Raw genomic sequence first — 23,588 nt, 5'->3', positions numbered from 1 at the left:
TTCTGATTGGACACCGTGAATGGTTCTTCTTATGTCTAGTTTATTTTATTTTATGTATGTATGTATGTATGTATGTATGTATTTAAAGAAAATATAGCTTCATATGGAAATCTACAGTACCCTAAGATTATTGTTATTCTTTATTTATATATTAACATTCTCATGCAAACAGCTACAACATACATACACATAAACACCCCCAGAAACCCTCATAACAACCACAGAAAACTTTGGCAGCACACTAACAGTGGGACAAAATCAGTTCACTCAATCAAAAGCCTTGGTGGAAATGTAAGTCTTTACCAAACAGGTGTCACCAAAGGTTCCAGGTGGAATTCACGGTGCATTCCACAGATGGGGAGCCACAACTGAAAAGGTCCTCTCTCTTGATATTCCCCTCCAAACAACTCTTGGGGGGGGGGACCCAGAGAAGCGCCAAGGTGAAGAGCAGAAATCCCCCATGTCACCTTCTGGAATTAACACCCGTAGGTAGGAGCAGAATCACAGTGCCTCTAATTCCCACCCAGCAAGATACCATGGATGATGGTATCAAAAGCTACTGAGAAATTAAGGAGAATCAGCAGGATCACACACTTTCTCTGTTTCTTCCTTCCAAAAGAGGTCATCTGGCAGGGCAGCTAAGGGTGTCACAGTCCCAAAACCAGGTCTAAAAACAGACTTCAACGGGTCTAGATAAACTGCTTCCTCCACTAACATGTAAAGCTTCCCACACATTTGTTTGAACACCTTGCCAAAGAAGGGGAAATTCACAACTGGGGTGGGGTGGGGACTTTTCAGTGGTGAGTTCACCATCACTCCTTGGCATAAAGAGGCATTTAGGTAAAAGGTAAATGACCCCTGGACGGTTAAGTCCGGTCAAAGGCAACTATGGGGTGTCGCACTCATCTCACCAAGGGAGCCGGTGTTTATTCACCAACAGCTTTCTGGGTCATGTGGCGAGCAGGACTAAACCACTTCTGGCACAACAGAACACACTGATGGAAGCCAGAGCACAAGGAAATGCCGTTTACCTTCCCACCACAGCAGTACCTATTTATCTACTTGCACTGGTATGCTTTTGAACTGCCAGGCTGGCAGAAGCTGGGACAGAGCAATGGGAGCTCACTCTGTTGAGGGGATTTGAATTGCCAATCTTCTGATCAGGAAGCCCAAGAGGCATTTACCACCCCCTGGACACATCCAGTGAATCCTCCTCTGTTAGGTGTCAGCAGCCAAGAATAGCAAGGCTAGATGTGGTTGGATGGACAGTCTCAAGAGTCATGTCCACTTCCTCAGAATGAAATAACTGAAAATAACCCCGAAAAATATGACTAGGTGGTAATCTGGATCCCTCCACAGGAAGTCTATGAATTGTAGTGCCAACACCAGAGTAGATGCAAGGAATTTTATCACCAAAATGCTTTGCAAATCTGTCATAGCAGGCCACTGAGAGCTTCATCTCGTCTGCTCCAAGCTAGATCCCAGCAAGCCCTTCACCATTTATAATAGTTCAGCTGGATGACATCTAGAAGATGGAATGGAGGCAGCAAAGTAAGTTCTTTTTGCCACCCTCACTGCCACATGACTTGCAACACATGTTCTCTGGCCATTGTCCAGCCTGTTTTGTAGCCCTACAGTCCCCAGCAAACTCTGGGCTCCACAACATCAAAGAGAATATTTGGAAACCATTGTTTCAATAGCACTATCCTTCTTGCCATTCCACAGTGAAACCAGGATCTCATAGAATAATCAGACCTGTCAAGCAGAAAATCCCCCAGAGCTTCAAATGCCATGATCCTCAGTTTCAGACTTGCCACCTCTGACAATATCAAACAAAAATAGAAACACTTATATGGAAGGTATAACAGAAGCAGGCTGTGGTCACACCCCTTGACCTAATCAAGCCTCAGAAAGAAATGTTGAAATGTGGAGTAATAATAAGATGAGCACTTTCCCTTCAGTCTCACATAACTGCAGTTCAATAACACACAAGTTTTCCACATCACCAAGTTTCCCATCATGTGCACATGGTTACAAGTGCTCATTTTATATTTTAGCTAAAATATATTATCAGGATTGCCAGACTACTTTGCTGTTGATTATTTGACTCTAACCTATCAGGAATGCCAAGGAGTGAGGTGGAAAAATGCTAATGGTGTGCTCTTCACAACTGAACTAATACACATTATTGTCTAAAATGGGAGCCCTGTAAGCCAAAGGTTATAACTGCACTGCTGCTCGGCTGTTGTGAGGCTTTAAGGGGACACAAGAATAAATAATTTGTAGTCATGGTGACTAAATCCAGCTGGAATCTATCTGAGGAATCATCCACACATGTATAAACACAGAGAACATGTAATATAGGGGAGAGCCAAAATTATACATTTCTGCAAAGTTTCGTCCTCTCTCTGCTCCAGACTGACCCAGCCTTGTGCACACTGTTTGGTTTAATTAACCTTCCATCTTTCCAAGGTAACAGCTGTGCCATCACCTGTTAATGTAAATTAATGTCCGTTGTGTTGGACCAATACTAGAAGAAGCGCAGCAACTTCTTAATGCTTGGTAGCCTGTTGGTCCCACAAAACCAAAAACACATGAGATCAAGTAATGTACAAAAAGCTGAAGGTGTTAGTTGTTTTGCTACACATATGTCAAATAGCATGCAAACAGATTGGCCTTTCCACAGATCATACTGTGATAGTAACAGTGTATAAACACCACAGCCCCTCGGTGGCACTGGACAAGGAAAGAGAGGAAAATAACACTAGCATGGTGTCAGAGGGAATTTAGGAAGTCAGGTCATTGGTCCATCTAACTCAGAACTGCCTAAACTGACTGTTAGGGGCTCTTCAGGGTTTTGGACAGGGAACTTTCCCAGCCTGACCTGGGTCATTTGAGGACTGAACCTGGGACCCTCAGAATTCCAAGTGTACGCTTCACCACTGCAGCCCTTCTTCCAAGACTAACTGGATCGTCTGCGAGGCACAGAAAACTTTACAAAAACAAACAGGGAGATACAGATTTTTGCCTGAAGGACCTCTTCCTACATAAAGAAACAGTACATCCTCTGAAATGTCTATAAATCAGAGACTACAGCCAAAGCCATAGAGCATGGAAGTAGGACATCTAGAGTGTCACCAGGGCCAGCTCATGGCATTTTGCTGCCTGAGGCTAAGAGCAAGATGGCACCCACACCTTTCTATGTGCAGAAGCCAGCCAGACTGGCAGCTGAATCTTATTTCAATGCCAACAACAATGCCAACAACATTCCCCCACTAAAGGCTAGTTAGTCATGGGAGTGCAGAATAGACCACATAGAACATACAGCTTTATCTGCCAGCAAAAGGATATTGTCAGGGAGGTGAAGAGAAACAACCAGGGGGGCTGATGCTTCTACACACACACACACACACACACACACACACACACACACACACACACACAGTGTCTTCCCCTTGAGGCAGTCATCTGCCTAATGGTAGGCCTGAGTACCGCATACGACTCAGACTCCAGTTGGGGCAGGACTCAGGGGAGCCAAGCATATAAGAGATTCAAAAAAGCAAAGCAAAACACCCCACACCCATGGTACAAAAAAGCCATTGTTGATACTGGGCCCCACTTGGAGTTCCTGCATCATACTTTGTATTATGTCTGTGGTGAAGGGGCAGAAAACACACTTGCTTCCTTATATATGATTTGCAGCAGTGGCTTGGTATGTGTCTGAACCAGGCCTCAGATTAGATTGCTGTCGGTCAGAGATTTGGGGAAAGTGCCATATGTCATGTACATTAGCGGGTGGGTGCATGTAAACACACACACACACACACACACACCACTGCTATGTTTGGGGGCAGTTTTCCTTTGAAATGGGGGAAAGGCATATTACACTATATCCTAGGGTTGCCATATTTCAAAAAGTGAAAATCCGGACAGAAATTTGTTGAGCATATGCAGGGGGGAAGGGCAAAGTTGTTGAGCGCAATGGGTAGATTTTCCCAGACATTTAGCCAAATTCAACCCAGGCCTTGCCTGCGGCTGCAGTATTCCAGATATGTCAGGAAAATTCTGGACTTGTGGCAACCCTACCATATCCAGGCTCAAAGGCTTATTGTTTGCTTGTCTGTGGCATCTGTGCTACAAATTAGTCACCAGTATGGTAGTTAGGAGGTTACATTCGCACGGAGAACATGGGATGGAATTAGCAAGGGCATCTCTGAGCAGGACAGTCCCCTTAACCAGCCAATGCTTTATTTATTTTTCCCCAGTTCTTCATTGCTTCACCTGAATTGTTAGAATAAACCAGCCCAATGTAATTCCAACTAAATTACATATACTGAATATCCTCCTACTGGTTACAGAAGGAGCATCTGCAGTTCTGATTTCCAAGGTAGGTAAATGGAAATGATACTTTGCTTCACTGAACAAGGAGAGCTTTGCCTCCAGGAATTTTGTTTTTCACATCTTCAGAGCTAAAACAGCCTGAACTCCAACAGATGACCGAGTGCTCTGCTGCCAAAGGAGACAGAATGACAACTCCATTCTTCACTGAATTCTGTCTCCAAAATTCAATTAAAGAACAAATATGAAACAAACATATACTTCTTTTTAAAGTTTGCATAACAATTACTATGTACCACGTCCTTCTCTGGTAGAAGTAATTTTGTCTGGGGCATAATTTGAATTCTGGAATCCTTTTTAACTCCAAATTTTTCAAGAAATTATGTTCCAAACAGAAACATTGTCTTGATTATTGTTGCATAATACATATCCTCTGAAATCTCAACGGCTCAGCTCTGGGGTATATGCAGAATAATAATAATAATAATAATAATAATAATAATAATAATAATATTTGCACATCACACTAGGCCAAAGCATGGTAAAGGTCATTTTCACAAACGCAAACAGCAAGCACAACCAGACTCAAATGAGGAAGAGATCGGCCAGAATATTAAGTTTGTTTGGCTTGGGTCAACCTGATAAAAAAATGCTAGTTTCTTAATGGTTGTAAATGGTCCTCTGAAGGGCAAGTCACGTCTAAGATGGGGAGCTCAGACAAGTCCTCTGCAGGGTATATGCAAGACAGAGAAAGAGATAGCAGACAGGCAGAATTGCAGTTTTGCAGTCTATATGATGAGGCAAAATTTATAGCTAGAATTTGTAGCTGGAGTTAACAGGAACTGGGATCTCCAGGGATCTGCTGCCTGCTGCAGGAGTTCTTGTTTGCATCTACTTACTTTATTTTCAAATAGAGCAAATGTGACAAATACATGATAAGTCTTCTGTGTTCGCTCATCAAAGGGAAACTAAATGCTATACAGCACGACACCTGAAACTTCTGGGCCTTAGGGAAGTGGAAACACGTAAGAACACCAAATTTACTCAGAAAAGAGGGTCCAGAAAAAAAGGATCTGTTTTTTGTGCCAGTCAACTGGCTAACCATGAAGGCAGCTGGGAAAAAATGGATCTCAACCACAGTGCCAATAGATGCTATGCCTAAGTCTTTAGCAAATCTTCAAGAAAGAAGATCCACCACTGGAGAACAACAGCTAATAATGCCTTTCCATATGTCCTGTTCTACCAGTTAACAAAAGTGTATTGTTATCAAGATATTTTGGGACTATTTATGACACTGTAATACACAAAAGCAAGCACAGGAAATGACCCTCAGGAAGGCAAACACATTTTCCATTCGACCACATTTATATCCGTGATGGCTATCCATTGTGACCTGACATATCCCTGTAAGCCATCTGTTTGGTAATGAGACAAAGTGTCCACCCTCTGCACTGTGTACTGGATGTTAGTTCTGGTGATAGCTATATTACCACACATTGCTGGCATCGTATGATAGTAATCACAGTTCAAGCAGCAAATGATATATCCATAGCAACCCACAATTCCTTTGCACATTTGCAATGGCACAGGTTAATAAGTGGGGTTCAGAATATGATTAGACTATTACTAAACATATATACTGATGTTATAGAACCACCCTTTGCAGCATGAACTGTAAAGAAAACATATTCCTAGCACTGCTGTTTCACAAACTGCCATCCTATGCCACAATTTCCTTGAAAATTGGCAAAAAGAAGGAAATTCACCAGAAACCCCAAAACAAAGCAAAATCACCAAAAACGGGGGGAAACCATCAGAAACATGAAAAGCAATGGAAGAGAATCAGAACCACCAGAAACTGAAAAAGCAACAAAGGGGAAAACAAAATCAACAGAAATGCAAAAAACATGCAATACTTAGCATACTAGTTTACACTCATTTGGGGGTTTCTAATGAATTCCTTTTCAGTGAGTTGTTTGTTGGGTTTTATGACAGTTCTGCAACTTTTCTAGTACTTTTTGTAGTTCTGGTTGTTTGCATAGTTTTTGGTGGTTTCCCTTGTATTTGGAGATTATCTCACCAGATAAAAAGGGAGCACAAGAAGCACAAAAATCAAGAAAAGCCCCAAGACTAACCCTAACCCTAAATTCAACCCTAACTATGACCCTAACGCAACCCTAAACCTAACCCACAGCCAACCCTAACCCTAACCCTAACCAAAACCTAATCCTAACCTCAACCTTAAACTCAAACCTAACCCTGACCCTAACCTTCATCACTAATCCTAACACCAACCCAACCCAACTATCCCTTACCAAACCCAAACCCTAATCTCAACCCTAACCCTGACCCTGATGTTAACCTCAACCCTGCCACTAAACCTAGCTTCAACTCAAACCTAATCCTAACCCTAATTCTGCCCCTATCCCAAACAAAACCCAAACCATAACAATAACACTAACACAATCCTCAACCCTCAACACTAGCCCTAACACTAACCCTAACCTCAACCCTAATCCTGAACCAACGCTAACACTAATCCTATTCTCAACCCTAAGCATAATACTAACCTTCAGCCAAACCTAATCCTAAAACTAACTCTAAACCTAACATTAACACTATCCCTAACCACATTCTATCCCTAATTCTTACCCTAACTTTAACCCTAACCCTCAGCCAACCATAACCATAACCCAAAACCTAACCCTAACCCTAACTCAAGTCTAACTGTACCCTTAATCCTAAACTCAACGCTAATGCTTACCCTAACCTAACCCTAACCCTAATCCAAAATGTAAATCAAACCCTACCCTACCTAACCCTTACCTTAATACAACTTCTGATGAGTTTCTGCTTATACTCTTCATTTGTTTTTTGTATTTCTAGTGCTTTTGTATAGTTTATTGCTTTTCCTTCAATGTTTTCTTTCTAGTGGATTTGCTTCTTTAGTAACGTTTTTGTTGGTAGTTTTCATTTGTTTATTGAGGTTCTGTGGGTTCTGCTTTTCAGTTCATTTTTTGCATTTTTTGTGCTTTTGCTTTGTTCTTGTTGGTTTTGGTTAATATTTGTGTTTCTGATTAATTTGTTACCTTTGGGTGATTTCTGTTAATTCTGCTTCCTTTTAATTGCTCTTGTCATTTATGTGGTTTTGGGTTTGTTTCGTTTTTTGGGTGAATTTGATTTCTGTGGGTGGATCTTGATGATTATGTTTTAATTGGTTTTGCACTTCAGGTGGATTTGCTTTGTTTTTGGGTAGTTTTCCTTATTTTTGTGTTTTTTGGGGGGGCTTGTTGGTTCTTTTCAATTTGCTTTTTCACTTTGGTGGTTTTTCTTTATTTTTGTTGGGTTGTCTTAGTTTATCCATGTCTGGTAAATTTCTTTTATTGGGCTGTCTAGATTCTGCTTCTTTTCATTTGTCTTTTCCATTTCTGGTGCTTTGCAATGTTTTTGGTGTTTTTATTATATTTGTCTTTATAGTGAATTTGCGTCTTTTGGAGGGTTTCTGGTGGTCTCTTTTCATTTGTTCATTGCATTTTTGCAGGTTTTGCTTTCTCGGTTTGGTTCTTTCCATTTTTGGTGCTTTCTTGTTTCTTGGAGGTTTTGCTTAATATTTGTGATTCTGGTGAATTTGCTGCTTTGCTTAGTTTTTGTATTTCTTGTGAATTTGCTGCTTTGGGGTGGTTTCTGCTGATTTTGTTTCCTCAACTACTTTTGCATTTCACTTGTTTTTTGAGTTTCTGGTGGCTCAGTTTGGTGGGTTTCCTTCACTATGGGTGATTTTGCTGATTTTGGGAGATTATCCCATAACAAAAAAAAAGAAGCAATACCACCAGAAACGCAAAACCCAAGAAAACCTCAGACATTAGGCAATACCAGAAGAGGCACATGCACAAACAAAAGAAGGAAACCCCAAAATGAAGCAAAATCACCAAAAACTAATAAAAACCACCAGAAGCAGGAACACTCAAAGTCAAATAAGTAACACAGGGAAGAGCAAAATCAACAGAAATGCAAAAAAAGAAAACACGGAATACGTAGCATATCAGTTTTCACTTGTTTGGGAGTTTCTTGTGAATGTGCTTTTCTATTAGTTGGGTCACTGATCTGTGTCTTTTCAAGAAGTTTTTGTGGTTCTGGTGGTTTGGGTTGCTTCGCTTCGGATGGATTTGTTTGTTGGAGATTATCACATCACATAAAAATGGAGCAATACTACCAGTAATGCAAAAACAAAAAGACACCCCAGAAACGCAGGGTTACCAGAAGAAACACAAAAACAAGAAGCAGAATCACCAGAAACAGAACAACACAAGGGAAAGCAAAATCTTCAGAAACCCAGAAACCAAGCAACTTTTAGCATATTAGTTTCTAGGGATTTCTGGTTTTCGGGGTATTTGCTTTATTTGGGGTTGGTTTGCTTCTTTGTGGGTTTCTTGGGAATTTGTTTTTCCATGGGTTGCTTGTTTGTTGAGTTTCTTTTCAAATAGTTTTTGCATTTCTGGTTAATTACTTCACATCAGGTGGTTTTGCTTGTTTTTGGAGATTATCCACATAATGAAGCAATATCATACGAAGCACCAAAATAAGCATAACCAAAAGAGACAAAAAACGAGCAAAACAACACGCAAAAACAAAACCCCAAAACGAAGCAAACCACCAAAAACGAAGCAAAATGGAAAAAGTTAGGGTGAGGGTCAGTTGTTAGGTTAGCGTAAGGTCTAAGTTTTAGGTATAGTTTAGGGTTTGTGATGATTTGGAATTGGCCGCCACAGTCACTTACAGACTTGATGGACTGCAAGAAGATCAAACCTATGCATTCTTAAGGAAATCAGCCCTGAGTGCTCACTGGAAGGACAGATCCTGAAGCTGAGGGTCCAATACTTTGGCCACCTCATGAGAAGAGAAGACTCCCTGGAAAAGACCCTGATGTTGGGAAAGATTGAGGGCACAAGGAGAAGGGGGCAACAGAGGACAAGATGGTTAGACAGTGTTCTCGAAGCTACTAACATGAGTTTGACCAAGCTGCGGGAGGCAGTGGAAGACAGAAGTGCCTGGCGTGCTCTGGTCCAGGGGGTCACGAAGAGTTGGACACGACTAAACAATTAAACAACAAGGGAAATTTGCAAAAACATACATGCAAAATGTATTATTAAAATGTTGATGAACCTTCATAATAACTTTTTAAAATGCAAATGGGGAAAAGTGGAGAACTGAATTTCAGATTGAAAAAAATGAGTAGCCATTCATAAATATGTACATTCATTTTTGAAATAGTGAAGTCGTGATAAGGGGTTTTGAGAAGACTGATATACTTGATGAATGAGCTCTTTCAGAGCCACTGTTGAGACAGAGTATTGTGTTAGATCTGATCCTGCAATGCCGTTTTTGTGCCTGTCACAGTGAATTGAAATGACTAAAGTATTTGGGGAGAGAGGGAGAGAAGAAAATAAATGCAAAACTTATTTTAAGAAAACCGCACAAATGTACTGCTGGTGCAAATAAACTAAAACTAAAGTAACACACCAATTACAATAAGGGAAGTGATGAGCCAAGGCTCAAAACTCAAGTCCATTGTGTTTTGATATTACAACAGCGCATATGGTCTTCCATTAGTGGGTCTCTGAGCTGTGAGCACTGTTACTGTACCATATGCACCAATGTGAACTACTGAGCTGATTTATGTTAGCATTTGTGGAGTTCCCTCCCCTGTCCAAGCTCCCTTTCGAAACATCTTCACTCTCTCAACAGAAAGGTAAAGGAGTTCTTTATGTTTCGCTTTCATTCTGATTTACAGGAATTTCACATGCTGTCTCCCCATGTAATGGTGTTTTCCAGAAGCCACCTTACTGTGGCTTGCTATAAATATTAGGCAGCCCCTTTAATGGCAGGACACTTTAATGGGGCTTAGAACATAAGAAAAGGGTCCTACTGGATCAGAGGGCCACTGAATCAGAGGCCCATCTAATCCACTATTCTCTCAGATGCCTATGGGAAGCCTGCCAGCGGGACATAAGCGCAACAGCACTGACTCTTCCCACTTCTGATTCCTAGTATCTCTGGTTCCTAGATTCTCTGGTATTCAGAGACATACTGGCTTTGTGGAGATAGAACATAGCCATCTTGGCTAGCAGCTATTGATACCCTTATTCTCCATAAATTTGTCTAATCCCATTCTAAGGTTGGCGACCATCACTATATATTACAGGAGTGAATTTCATAGTTCCATGCGCTTCATTAAGAAGTACTGTCTTTTGTTTGCCCTAAGTCTTCTAACATTCAGCTTCATTGGCTTTACCAACGTTCTAGTATTACGACCGGGGAAGAAAAACTTTTCTCTATTTACCTTCTCCATGCCATGTGCAATGGTATGTATGGAGCTCTATCAGATTCCTCTTAGATGCCTTTTCTCTAAGCTAAAAAGCCCCCAAAGCTTTAACTTTTCATCATAGGGAAGTTGTTTCATCTCCTTGAACCTTTTGGCTACCCTCCTTTGAAGCTATTCCCACTCTACAATAACCTTGTTGGAATACTCTTGTTGGAATATCTGAGTTTGACTACTCTTTTGGGCTTCACGTGGATCAACAGTCCACCACATCTCTGAAACTTACTGCTTTCCTTTGGCACTATTGCCTTAGCACCTAGTAAATACAGTGTTTGAGAGGCATCACTTCAGAGAGCATTAAAATCTATTTTATATCTTTTTTCACCTCAGTAGGTACTGGGTTCAAGCCAGTGTTCATACAATAATAACATCATAAACATACGCACCAATTTTATGTTTGATATCGTTCAAGGAACGTACGACATTATGGTGTTTCTGACATCTTTCATGGTCCCTTTGAAAACAAGTTTTGAAAGCTTCTTTCAAAGCTAGTCAAGCTGGGATTAGAACTTGTAATGTGGAAAGGTGTGCTGAACATTCATGTCAACATTCCTTTTGACTTTTCTTTTTTTTAAAAAAAATATTTTTCCATCTTTTCCAGTTTTTGTCCTCTATTTTATCTTAATATAATGTAACTTTACTTTCCCTCCTTCACCATTTAGCAATCTATTTTTCCTTAATCCTTTATAGCATTTCTGCTAAAACCGCATTATTTCATTCCAACATCCTTCTAACATTCCTTAATTTTACAATGTTTCTGTAAATAAACTTTAAATTTCTTCCAATCTTCTTCCACCAACTCTTCTCCCTGGTCTCGGATTCTGCCAGTCATTTCTGCCAGTTCCATGTAGTCCATCACCTTCATCTGCCATTCTTCCCGGGTGGGTAGATCTTGTGTCTTCCAATACTTCGCGATGAGTATTCTTGCTGCTGTTGTGGCATACATAAAAAAAGTTCTATCCTTTTTTGGCACCAATTGGCCGACCATGCCCAGGAGAAAGGCCTCTGGTTTCTTCAGAAAGGTATATTTAAATACCTTTTTCATTTCATTGTAAATCATCTCCCAGAATGTCTTAATCCTTGGGCATGTCCACCAAAGGTGAAAAAATGTGCCTTCAGTCTCTTTACATTTCCAACATTTATTATCGGGCAAATGATATATTTTTGCAAGCTTGACTGGTGTCATGTACCACCTGTAGATCATTTTCATTATATTCTCTCTTAGGGCATTACATGCCGTAAACTTCATACCTGTGGTCCCAGTCAGCCATCATAATATTATGTCCTACATCTTGTGCCCATTTGATCATGGTTGATTTCACCGTTTCATCCTGAGTATTCCATTTCAACAGCAAGTTATACATTCTTGACAAGTTCTTAGTTTTGGGATCTAACAGTTCTGTTTCCAATTTTGATTTTTCCACCTGGAAGCCAATTTTTTTATCCAAATTGTACGCATCCATTATTTGGTAATAATGGAGCCAATCTCACACTCTATTTTTTAGTTTTTCAAAACTGCAATTTCAATCTGTCTCCCTCTTGTTCCAAAATTTCCCAATATTTCGGCCAATTGGCCTCCATATTGAGCTTTTTCTGAGCCTTCGCTTCCATTGGTGACAGCCACCTTGGGGTTTTATTTGCAAGCAAGTCCAGACATTAAACAGTGCTTTTCCTTTTGACTTTTCAATCAAGACAGAATATTGTATTAAATTCTGCATTTTCCTTTGCTCTTCCCACACATTGAAAATGGGCGTGTGTCAGCCAACTGAATATTGAATAGTGTAGTAGGTTTAATCATATATTGAGTAGTGTACCGTTTTTGTGGTATTACAATATGATTCATGCTTGCCTTTGGTTAAGCTGTAAAGGTTTGTGATTTATATAGCCCAGACTGCATCTATTTGTCTAATCCCATGAGCCTTAATGGGAGATATGGAGAATTGAGCCAAGCCAAATCTCGATAATGCCATCTGCATATGCCCCACTGACTTCCAGTTCTTAGTATGATGCTAAAATGAGATGGAGACTTGGAAAGTGACTACTTAAATATATATATATATATATATATATATATATATATATATATATATATATCTATCTATCTATCTATCTATCTATCTATCTATCTATCTCTCTGCACTAATCACATGGAGAATATAATCTCCAATCCACACACAAAGAAGTATTTAAAGAGTTGGTTAATTCCAACATTTTACCACTCTTTAACTCCCATTATTGCAACAAAAACAGTGATTAAAGCATGTGAGTTCATGCAAAATGGTCTAATGCCTTTTCCAAGCCAAGTAACCTCTCTCTTGGACAATGTCTGTCAGACTCTTCTTCTTCTCCTATAGCATAACCTCTTCCTTCCCCCTTCTTATCCTTACAAGTTTCCCTGGAGCTTTACCTTTGAGGAAACCTTAATGTCCTGGTGCCAGCTGCTGTTCCAATCTGTTGGATCAAAACGTGCAGAAATAACTTCATCAATTTCAACCTGGAAAAAAAAGAAGCAAAATAGGCTGGCATATGGCTTGACAGTATTCTCTTTGTGCATGTGCCAGCCCTTTCAGCTGAAATGCCTATGGTTCATCATCAAAATCCTAGAAAATTGCACCCTTCCAATACTAGGAAGGGCAAGTGCTACAGGCCCATAGAAAAGCTAGTGGAGGTGAAATATGAGATTGAGGATTTCAGAATTACTAACCCCCTGCATTCTGAGACACCCTATTTCTATCACTGGAATAAAATGAGGCAGTCTTTTCCATGGGGCCCTCCAATTTGGGAACTCCTCTCCACTGAAGTGAGCATTGCTCCAATATTTCAGACTTTTAAGCAGGTCTGAAAAACAAAACTGCCTTCAAATAAATGAAGTTTCCTAATGCTACTGGTTTAAAATTATTAAAAGTAATAGGTGATATTCAGCTAGGAGTAGTAGGATATCTATTCAGAAGCGACCCATTGAAATCAATGGACAGCTTAGTCAGTGGGTTTACTTTGAGTATCTTACACTGGAGATCATCCATTAATTTTTACAGTGTTGCAGTATTTGTTGGTTTGTTGGAATCTACATTGCTATTTCATTAAGATTTGCATTAACTAACTGAAAGGGCTTTCAAATAAAAGTGCTGCTGTCTTATAAAAAGTCTGCATTGTCCTAATGTTTTTTTATTTTTCATGATGACAGAAGCCACCATGTAAAGGCAATTCCTTAAAAAATACACAGCACACTCACACACACTATAAAGCAGGCATGTCCAAAGTCCATTTGGGGGGCCTAATCCAGCCCTCTGGTCAGTTTAATCTGGCTTTGGGGTAAAATTGCTTTAAAAAAAAAAGGTCAACAAGTTTGGTCGGCCCTCATGCATGTTCACTTCATCAAATCTGGCCCTCTTTGGAAAAGGTTTGGGTTTGGGCACTCCTGCAAGGCAATGCCAGTATGGGGGCCAGCTGTTTGGCTGCTCTAAAATTAGCAGGTAAACAATCCACAACTGCTCAGGAGATGGTAACAGAAGAAAGGAAAGAACACATTTGTCAATATAGGAAAGATAACTAGCTGTCACTGAACCAATCACGCAACATTCTGGACCTAAATTTGCACACACACTCCCCTAGCATGAATACTACAAATGCCCTGAATCACAGGAGTTACTGGAGCTTTCTTCTGTCTCCACATACCATACCTGAATCTCGCTCAGGGGTAGGCAATGTTGTGCCCTCCATATATTTATTGTTTGACTACAACTCCCATCATCCTGCCCACTGGTTATGCTGGCTGGGGTGGCTCTCCCCTTCTGCATGTACAAACAATAAGTTTGCAGCCTTAGCCACAGAGTGCATAAAGCAGCTTGCAGACAGCTGCATCAATAAATATGGCTATGCCCATTTCACAGATGCAGACAAGGATCACCAGATGAAAAAGCTACAACCTAGATGGCTTGCAGTTAACCTTTTTCAGCTCATTCTAATAATTCCCTGCTAGATTCACTGAGGAAACACAGAGTAGGAATAAAAATAAATGTACTCTGGCAGCTGCCTCAGCTGCCACTGTGGTGCCTTGTGACACATAATTAGAAAATAAATGGCAGATTAGCTTAATAATATTCATTAGTATCTAATGAAACTGAGAGTGTTTCCTGTTCAAAGCATGTTGAGCTGTTAGTTGAATTTAAGCAAATTCTATATTTTTCCCCTTCGACAAATTGAGGTGGGGTGGGGGTGGGGGTGGTTAACAACTATTAACCCTTTCCCTAAAGGCTGCCTTTGACACACATGCTTGTCCAAAAGCTGCAAGGGAAGTGAATGGTTAACAGAAATGCAATACTTCCTTTCAGACATTGTTGTTCTTTTGCTTAGCCCCCCTCCAGCCTAAGAATTTAATGATATGCAGAAATTATAGCTGTCTTGCTGACCTCCCTTGACAGTTCTTAAATTATTCAGCTATCAAGGGCCTGCTAAACATTAAATTAAGCATCCTCTCTCCCCTGTCCTAAACCATTAAGTTATGCAAATGCACAGATAATGGGGCATATGACAGCTGGAGGCATTAATCAAGCCGCTCTGTCTCGGGGCTGTTGTTATGTAGAAACTGCATCTGCCAACAGACAGAACAGACACAATTAGATCCCACTCAGTGGGATGAGAAGGAACTACCTCGCTCTCTACGTTCATGTAAGGTTGTCAACCTGGGATTGAATAAGACACTTGGGAAATCTCTCTCCGTTTCATTCTGTCTAGTTTTAACTCCCCACCTTCCCACAAGTTAGTTTCTCTCTCTCCCTCTTTCCCTCTGTCTCTCTCTCTCCTCCTAATACCTGCTCCCTCATCAAAATGAAAAATTACCTATAATTGTTATCATTTGCAAACAAAGCCTGTCATAAGTTCCACCTGCTGTTTACAATGGAGGGTTTTTTTCGTTGTTGTTTTTTTCTCTTGTGCATAATTCAGGTTCTTGGGGGATTTTATATATTTGTTGTTTTGTTTTTTTATTTAACTAACGTCTCAGGGCAAAGGAGGGAGGGAAGCAAACAGAATCCTATCTCACGTTGGTCCTTCCAGCGTGTGAATTACTTCTTTTTAAAAAGAAGTCTACTCCATCATCCTCCCAGAATTTAGTGTAGAAGCACAAGACAGTTGTTTGTGCTTATTTATTTCTCACCAATAAAGGGCTAATTATTTGTAACTTAAATGTTGGCAAACATTTTATGCAATTATTTCCCCTCAGTCCTTATAATGTAGTTCCAGGAAAGTGATGGCAAGAGGCAATACCCTGTTTTGCCTCTCTCTGAAAATAGCTGACCATCTGAACTCTAGACAAAACATGGAAGGCGGTGTGGAGGAATCCCCAGGGTCCTCCTTGGAGACAATTTGGGTAGAGACTGTGCCCAAAGGAATCTTGGCACAAGAAGACCCAGAATTAGTTTAGTTCCATCATGGGATGGAGAACCTTTTTCAGCCAAAAGGCCACATTGCCTTCTGGACAGCCTTCTGGAAGCCTCGTGCCAATGTTTTTGTTTTTTAAATTGCTTTTATTTTTTAGCCATGTCATTTTAAATTGTGATTGATATTAATGCTGTGTTCTTAGTTTTAGATTTTATGATTTATGTGGAAATTGTTTTCCATTTGGTTGTGTACTTTTTGATGTGTTTTATTTCTTGCTTATGACTTTTGTTATGTTGGTAATTATGTAAATCTTGTCATGTTGTAAGCCGCCCTGGGCATTGTTTTAACTATGGAAAGGCAACATACAAATAAAATGATGATGATGATGATGATGAGGGGCAGAAGGAAAAGTGGGCAGAGCAATTGATGCCATTTTTACACCACTCCCTATCGCCCACCCAGGCAATCAAAAGGTTCAAGGGCCCCTGGGCAAATGGGAGGCTTGAGGAGCTGCTTCTCCATTCCTAATATGTTGGAGCAATACGAGCGAAACAAAAACCAGTTCACCAACCGTGTTTTAAAAAAGAAAAGAAACAAAATACTCCTGAGCATGTGTAGTTTTTTCCTTCAGAACTCACGTAAGTCACAGCATCATCAGGACTACAGGAAAAGAATGGAATTTGCTTCTGCTACTAAACACATTTATTTGGAAATAAGCACCATTTTGCAGCAGAAAAAATGATAATATATTTTAAAAGTCAAAATAATAATTAAAAGAGCACCTGTAACCTTGCCCCCCCCCACAAGAAAGTATTACAAAAAGAAAGAATGCTGTGAGGACCGATGGATTTGAGTGTCCACATGGTAGTCTGGTGCTGACTCTGGGATTCTTTGCCACTGACTCCGTCATCTGCCACTGAACTCCATCACTGCCCATACTAGACAATTTGAGGTATCAATTATATTGGCAAAAAAGTTGTCACCAGTGCTGTAGTCACTGGCACCTTCTGCTGCGTGAGCACCAAATATGAGAGCAAGTTTGAAAGTGTATGAAATGACTTAAATGGCAGTTTAATGGTGATGGGACAATTTGGATGGGCAACCCCAGGAAACTAATGGAATTGGATTGATTTTTTAAAGCTGCAGAGTAATGTTTAATAAATGCTGAGCAGAGGACCACTCTGTCCACAATCAGGTGGACCTCAGGGCCAAAACCCACCCAACCCCCTCTGGCCATGCTGTAGCCTTTCAGTTGGACTGATGCCACCACCAGTAACTACCTGTAAGATGAGTAAAGGTGGCTCAGTGGCAGAGAGGGTTGCAAGAGAGGGAAGAGAGGACTTCCTCCTCTGAGGGGAAAGGGCCAGAGAAGGTGCTGAATGAAGTTAGAGGGGGAAACAGTTTGGGAGACATGGAAAGAGGGGAAAATATAGATTTAAAAGCCCTCTGAACTTGGAACTTCTGGATCAGAAAACTCTCCCTAAAATATGATCCATTTCCAAATATTTCCCAAGCTAACGTTTGTATTTAACTTAAGTAAAGATGAACTACGAAGCTCCTTATGTGAAGGAAAATGGGGTGGCAATGAATTTCAAAAGAGGGATTAGATATCAATAGAAAATTGTGTCAGCAATTGCCAGCTGATTGTGTCAAACTCACTCTCCATCTGCCACCATTTTGTTACTTAATCTTCCCCTGCAGCACCATTTTGCAACTGGTGGGCTTTAGTAATTTCAGCCTGCTCAGGTCGGCTCTGGGGATAAGGAAGGCCAGCGTCCGAAAAAGACAAAGGAGATTATGAATGTTGGAATACTCATGGCTCAGATTTCATATGGGTCATACAAAAATTTGTAATATCTACACTCAGTCGAAATTATGCAAAGTTGTGTAAATGTCTTTAATTAGCATAATTTATTTTGCTAATAACATTTTCATCATTAATTGGGCTACTAATGACGGAGAACATTGCAGCTGAGGCAGTTTTAGGCTGCAGGGGGTGCCACAACAACACACAGAACATAGCATGGGAGTGTGTGCCGCCTTTTAGCGTCACACAGGGCACTGTTAAAGTTTGAGAGTCCTGTCTGCCACTGATTACAGGTGTGGAGGAAAGCAGCAAAATAGTGAGGTGTTTAGATAAAATGTTTATTTGCAAGGTGCATGAAGGTGTGCACTTCATAATATCATTGATTTAAATGGGAGATCTAAGCCAGATGTTAAGTGACTTCGTGGCCATCACCATGCATGCCGGATATTGCCACAACTAAAGACCAGTTGGAGAATCTGGTCAGCTACTGTGTAAAAATGTACAGAATGTACAACTATTCTGCCTCAGATGATCCATTAAAACTATGGATTCCTTTAGAGGTCCTACTATCAAAATAATTTTTTATCACAATTACAAAAGTACATCCTCATCAAAAAACAGGAGAGATTCTGTTTTGTCCTGGAGAAGAGTGTAATTTTCTGAACAGCTCTCAGATTGTGGCCAGATATCTAATTTTATGTGGAGGTTATGCAACTTTATTTTGTTGATATGAAGTAGCAAATCATTCACAGACCAAAGGCAATAAATCTTAACTGTGGGAAGGAATTTTCTTCTCTTAAGGCAGAACTTGTAGCACAGAGCACGAAAACTACAATATGCCCTGCAAGCATCAAGATCTGGCACCAATATAGAGTGTAGGTCCGTTCATTGGCTGTGCCTCAAATAAACCATAACTGATTTATAAATGTGTAGCTGAAGTCATCTGAAATGGCAACTGCCCAGAAAGGAGTTTGCTGCTCATACTTTATCAAATGTACCATGCATACATCCCGTACGTCTTTTAGAAGATGTTTGGAAACTGAGATTCCGACTCTTGTTTAACTAATAATCTGGGAATACATCATGCTCTGTGGAGGCCGAACTAGATGGGCATTTGCCCTTTTCCTAACTCTGTAGGTCTCCCTGTCAGAGGCTAATTCATGCTTTCTGACTCCTGGAAGAATAGTGAGACAACGTAGAAAGCAGCAGTTTGGTAAGGGAACTGGGACTATAAAGTTGCTGAGTATTCTCTCTCCAGTGAACAATGTTAATAATACCAAATACAATTAAACACATGCAGGTTTTTAATGACAATTTCAACTTCTTCCATGAAGAACAAATAAGGATAAAGGAAATTGGCTTGCAGTCAGAATGCTGGTCCCTCTAGCACAGTACAATCTACAACGACTGGCAGAGATTTCAGATAGGGGTCTATCTCAGTGCTACTGGGAGATGCCAAGGCTTGAACCTGGAACCTTCCACATGCAAGGATGATGCTGTACAACTGAGCCACAGGCCCTTTCTATTATAATTAGCCTATTTACAATTAACTTCTTTCTAATTCGTGCCCAGTTCTATGATACTATCTACCGTGTAAAGGACTGGCTCAGGATGTTTTGCCACATCAGGAAAAAAGAGAAAACGCTGCCCCCTTTGCTGCTGTCGACTCCTCATCTGCACACACCACCCAGCATGCCTCCTCTGCCTCCACCACCTGCCTCCATCACCACCATCAGGCAGTGGGCATGCAGACGTGGAGAACGCGGTGTCTGGCTGGTGGTGGCAAAGGGGGCAGCCACCATGAACAGTAAGAGAGAAGGCTGACTCTGCTGCCTGAGGCAACCACCTCCCCTCGCCTCATGGGCAACCACGCCTTTTAACTCTTGTAATCTCTACTGATTTCCTTACCTGTGTGGTAATTTCAGACATTCATTTTATCATGAACACTTGTATTCTAGAAGATGGTCTTTATCAAGTTTAACACATTTTACTTTTGCAAAATGGGTTGATAAATGCCTCCAAAGGATCCCAGCTGTATCAGTAATTATTGCTCTCTTATTGTTCTTGAAAGAAAACATATGCTTTTGCCGGTTGTCTTCCCATCACCATCTTATAGTTGCCATAACTCTTGGAAATATATTATGTCTCTATTTATTGTTATGTTTTATTCTTTCCTTAAGTTATTCATCTCACAGCTTTACAAGTCTCTGTCTAATATCTTGTTGTTGGTTCTACCCATCTGCTGTTCTTATGTTCAGATGTGTTTTTGTAGATGTGTTAAATGCTGTGTGCTAGGCAGGCTACTAAATCATAGTAATCCCATTGAAGACAATAAAAAAAAATCCATGGGAATTACTTCCAAGCAATGTATTTAGGATCAAGGCAGCAGCCACATAGAATAAAAGACAGAATAAGAAAAGTTTGCTTCCACCACCACCACCACCATTTAAATAAATAAAATTACAGTATATTGCACAATGGAATGAATGAGTGAGTGAGTTCTTGAAGACACGTAGTCCTGAAAGCTCTGCAGTTTTGGTAACCGCACACGTTTTGTGTGTCTTCAGCTCTTCACAGCAGTAGAGGCTGGTTTCATGGCTTTTTAAAGATGATGATAGTCTGGCAGGATTTTCATTAGGAAGTCCAGCTGCAATGTTTGTGGCTGTGGCTGCTCAGTCTGCATTCACCAAAAACAGTCGGCTCAGTAGATTATTGTGTTCTCAGGATGACTTCGTAGGACTTCGCAGCAGCCTCCAATGATGCTGTCACATGTCAAGATCACGTTCCTACCAATTAATTAAAAGAATTTAAGGATTTATTAGGAAAATTAACAACATGGATACAATATCATCATTTGAACAAAGTATTTAAGAAAGATAGGATACGAGAGTTTGGTGAACAAACATCACAGTTGGAGAGAGATCTGTTGGAATGTAATGTTTAAGTGCTGACTAAAATGTACAGTGGTGCCTCACAAGACGAAAAGAATCCATTCCGCGAGTCTCTTTGTCTTGCGGTTTTTTCGTCTTGCGAAGCAAGCCCACTAGCGGATTAGCGCTATTAGCGGCTTAGCGGGCTTAGCGGATCAGCTGATTAGCGGCTTAGCGGATCAGCTGATAAGCGGCTTAGCGGCTTAGCAGATCAGCTGTTAAGCGGCTTAGCGGATCAGCTGATAAGCGGCTTAGCAGCTTGGGGAAAAGGGGGGGGAGGAAAAAAACCCCGCAGGAACTCGCAAGACATTTGTTTTGCGAAGCACCTCCAAAACGGAAAACCCTTTCGTCTAGCGGGTTTTCCGTCTTGCGAGGCATTCGTCTTGTGGGGCACCACTGTATAAGATACTATTGGGATGGGAGACAAAGGATGAGCAAGTAAAATCCTCAAGGATACAATGGGCAATACATATTGGTTATACAGTAATATAGATATGGAAGCGTGGGAACGACTGTGGAATACGGATATAAAATTCAGATCATGCTATGGTTTAAGACAGGGGTCAGCAAACTTTTTCAGGAGGGGGCCGGTCCACTGTCCCTCAGACCTTGTGGAGGGCCGGACCCCCCCTCCCGAAAGGACACCCCGCCGCCGCCACTCACGCTGCAGCCGCCAACTCTGAAGGAAGGGGCGTTGCCCAGAGGCATCCGCAGCTTTGGATTGGCTGCAGGAGCTTCCTGTGACCAATCCAAAGCCACGCCAGCGTCACCATCCACCCAGAGGCATCCACGGCTTCAGATTGGCTGCAGGAGCTTCCTGCAGCCAATCTGAAGCTGTGCCAGCGTAACGAACATCAGTCCCTGTGCGGCGAGGCCTCCATTCCACACCAGTTTAGCATGGGGCCTGAATGGGTGGCAGGGTCTGCAGGGTTCACGGGCCGGATTTACAAGCCCGGTGGGCCGTAATTTGCCGACCCCTGGTTTAAGAGAAAATTATATGAAAATGTTATATCAATGGTATAACACCGAGTAATTTGGCAAAAATGTATAAATCAAAATCAACTAAGTATTGGAATGTAAAGAAAAAGAAGGTTCTTTTTCTTATATGTCTAAGTTAAAGCTTACTGGCAAATGATATATAATGAATTGAAAAAGTTGTTTAAAATAATGTTTGTAAAAAACAAAACAAAAATAAATCCTAGAAGCTTTCCTTATAGGGACAGAACTACCCAAACTGTACAGAAATTTATTCATACAGTGACAAGAATATTTGCCCAAAAGTGGAAAGAGTAAGTCGTCCCAACAAAAGAATAATGGATACAAAAACCTGTGAAATATGCAAGAATGGCAAAACTTACTGGAAAAATAAGAAATCAAGATAGCAAACTTTTTAATAAAAGAATGGAAATGGTTTATTGAATATTTACAATATTGAATATTTACAAACAAACTGTAAACAGATAAGAACATTGGCAGGATTATTGTAATAACTTGCATTTTTATAAGAGTATACATTTAAAGTAGACAAATAAATGATTAATTTAAGTTAATTTGGAATATGCAGAAAATATGAAAAACAAATGTAAGGAACCGCAGAAAGAGGAGGCAGGAAGTCAAGTTTTGAAATGTTAAAACGATTGTAAAACTATTGAAATGTATAAAATTAAAAATCATAAATAATAATTATATATATATGAAAGATCACGTTCCTACCTACAAATGCTTTGAAGTCAATTACATTGTAGTCTCCCATTTTCATTACCTGAAAATAACAGCCAACTTCAAAGATGTTGTTGGTGCCAATGATCATTGTTTTGGCTCCCACCTGCTCTGCATCAGGGGCAATGTTTTCAGGATAGCCATTTATGATAATTGTCTGTTCTTCAATGATGTTACATTCCCCAATCATTGGCGCAGCTTCTGCAATGATCCACACTTTGGGGTGAATCACTGTCCTAGGCCCAGTTGTCACATCACCCTCGATTTAACTCTGCACACAGACCACAGCTCCAGGAGCAATCTTTACACTATTCTGTGCCTTCTCCACCATCTTGTCCGGCCTCTCATCCATTGTTCCAAAAGTTTGCTTTTGGGGTATCTGCATGTTATTTAAATGTGGTAATGTGGTACAAATATTACAATGTTATAAGATTTTTCTTTAGGAAATCTTTGAAAAATAGGATCTTTAGATTGTTAATCATCTGAGGGTAAGGAATATTTGGCCACCTGGGCTTTTGATTCAATAGCATTTTAATTCAACGAAACCCAGAAGTGGTAGCAACCACATCAGATTTCATAGCTTTTAAAATTGAAATGACAAAAGAAATTAATAAAACAGTGTATCTCTGAACTCTAGTTCTAATCTGCTTTGCAGATTAGCATCCTAAAGGATAGAATTAATGGCTTTTTTTAAAAAAATGCCATTTTCTATTTTAAAGATTAGCACAAGGAAGAGGCAGTGCAGTTTTCAGTAACCCAACAGCTTTCCTTTCTTTTCCTTTGGTATTTTACTCCAATTATCAGTTGCCCAGGATAGCTAGAATACAGCTATTTCGGATGACAGCTCTCAGTCCCTGCCCATAAGGAGCTCCACAAACACATCAAATGCAGAAACCCCAACCACTTTGCACAAGCAAGAGCCTTTAATTTCTGAATCACTACTTGTACACATGCTCCAGTTGGACTTGAATAGGAGCAGCATTTGATAAATTACATCCTTTTCAGTGGGCCCCTCTCTTTCTTTGGAATTCATACA

General features: G+C 40.5%; 1 pseudogene across 1 annotated transcript; it reads right to left on the bottom strand.

Moving 5' to 3' along the window:
* Positions 1 to 20,288: 20,288 nt before the first annotated feature.
* LOC310688495 (dynactin subunit 6-like) lies at positions 20,289 to 22,904 on the bottom strand (annotated as a pseudogene). Its single transcript has 2 exons — positions 22,539 to 22,904; positions 20,289 to 20,685 (listed from the first exon to the last, which is right to left on the bottom strand). The product of its transcript is annotated as a dynactin subunit 6-like (transcript).
* Positions 22,905 to 23,588: the final 684 nt, after the last annotated feature.

This window comes from Podarcis liolepis (genome assembly GCF_965112155.1).
Source record: "Podarcis liolepis genome assembly, chromosome: 11".
NCBI classification, from domain to species: domain Eukaryota; kingdom Metazoa; phylum Chordata; class Lepidosauria; order Squamata; family Lacertidae; genus Podarcis; species Podarcis liolepis.
This window is presented reverse-complemented; position numbering and strand designations above follow the sequence as displayed.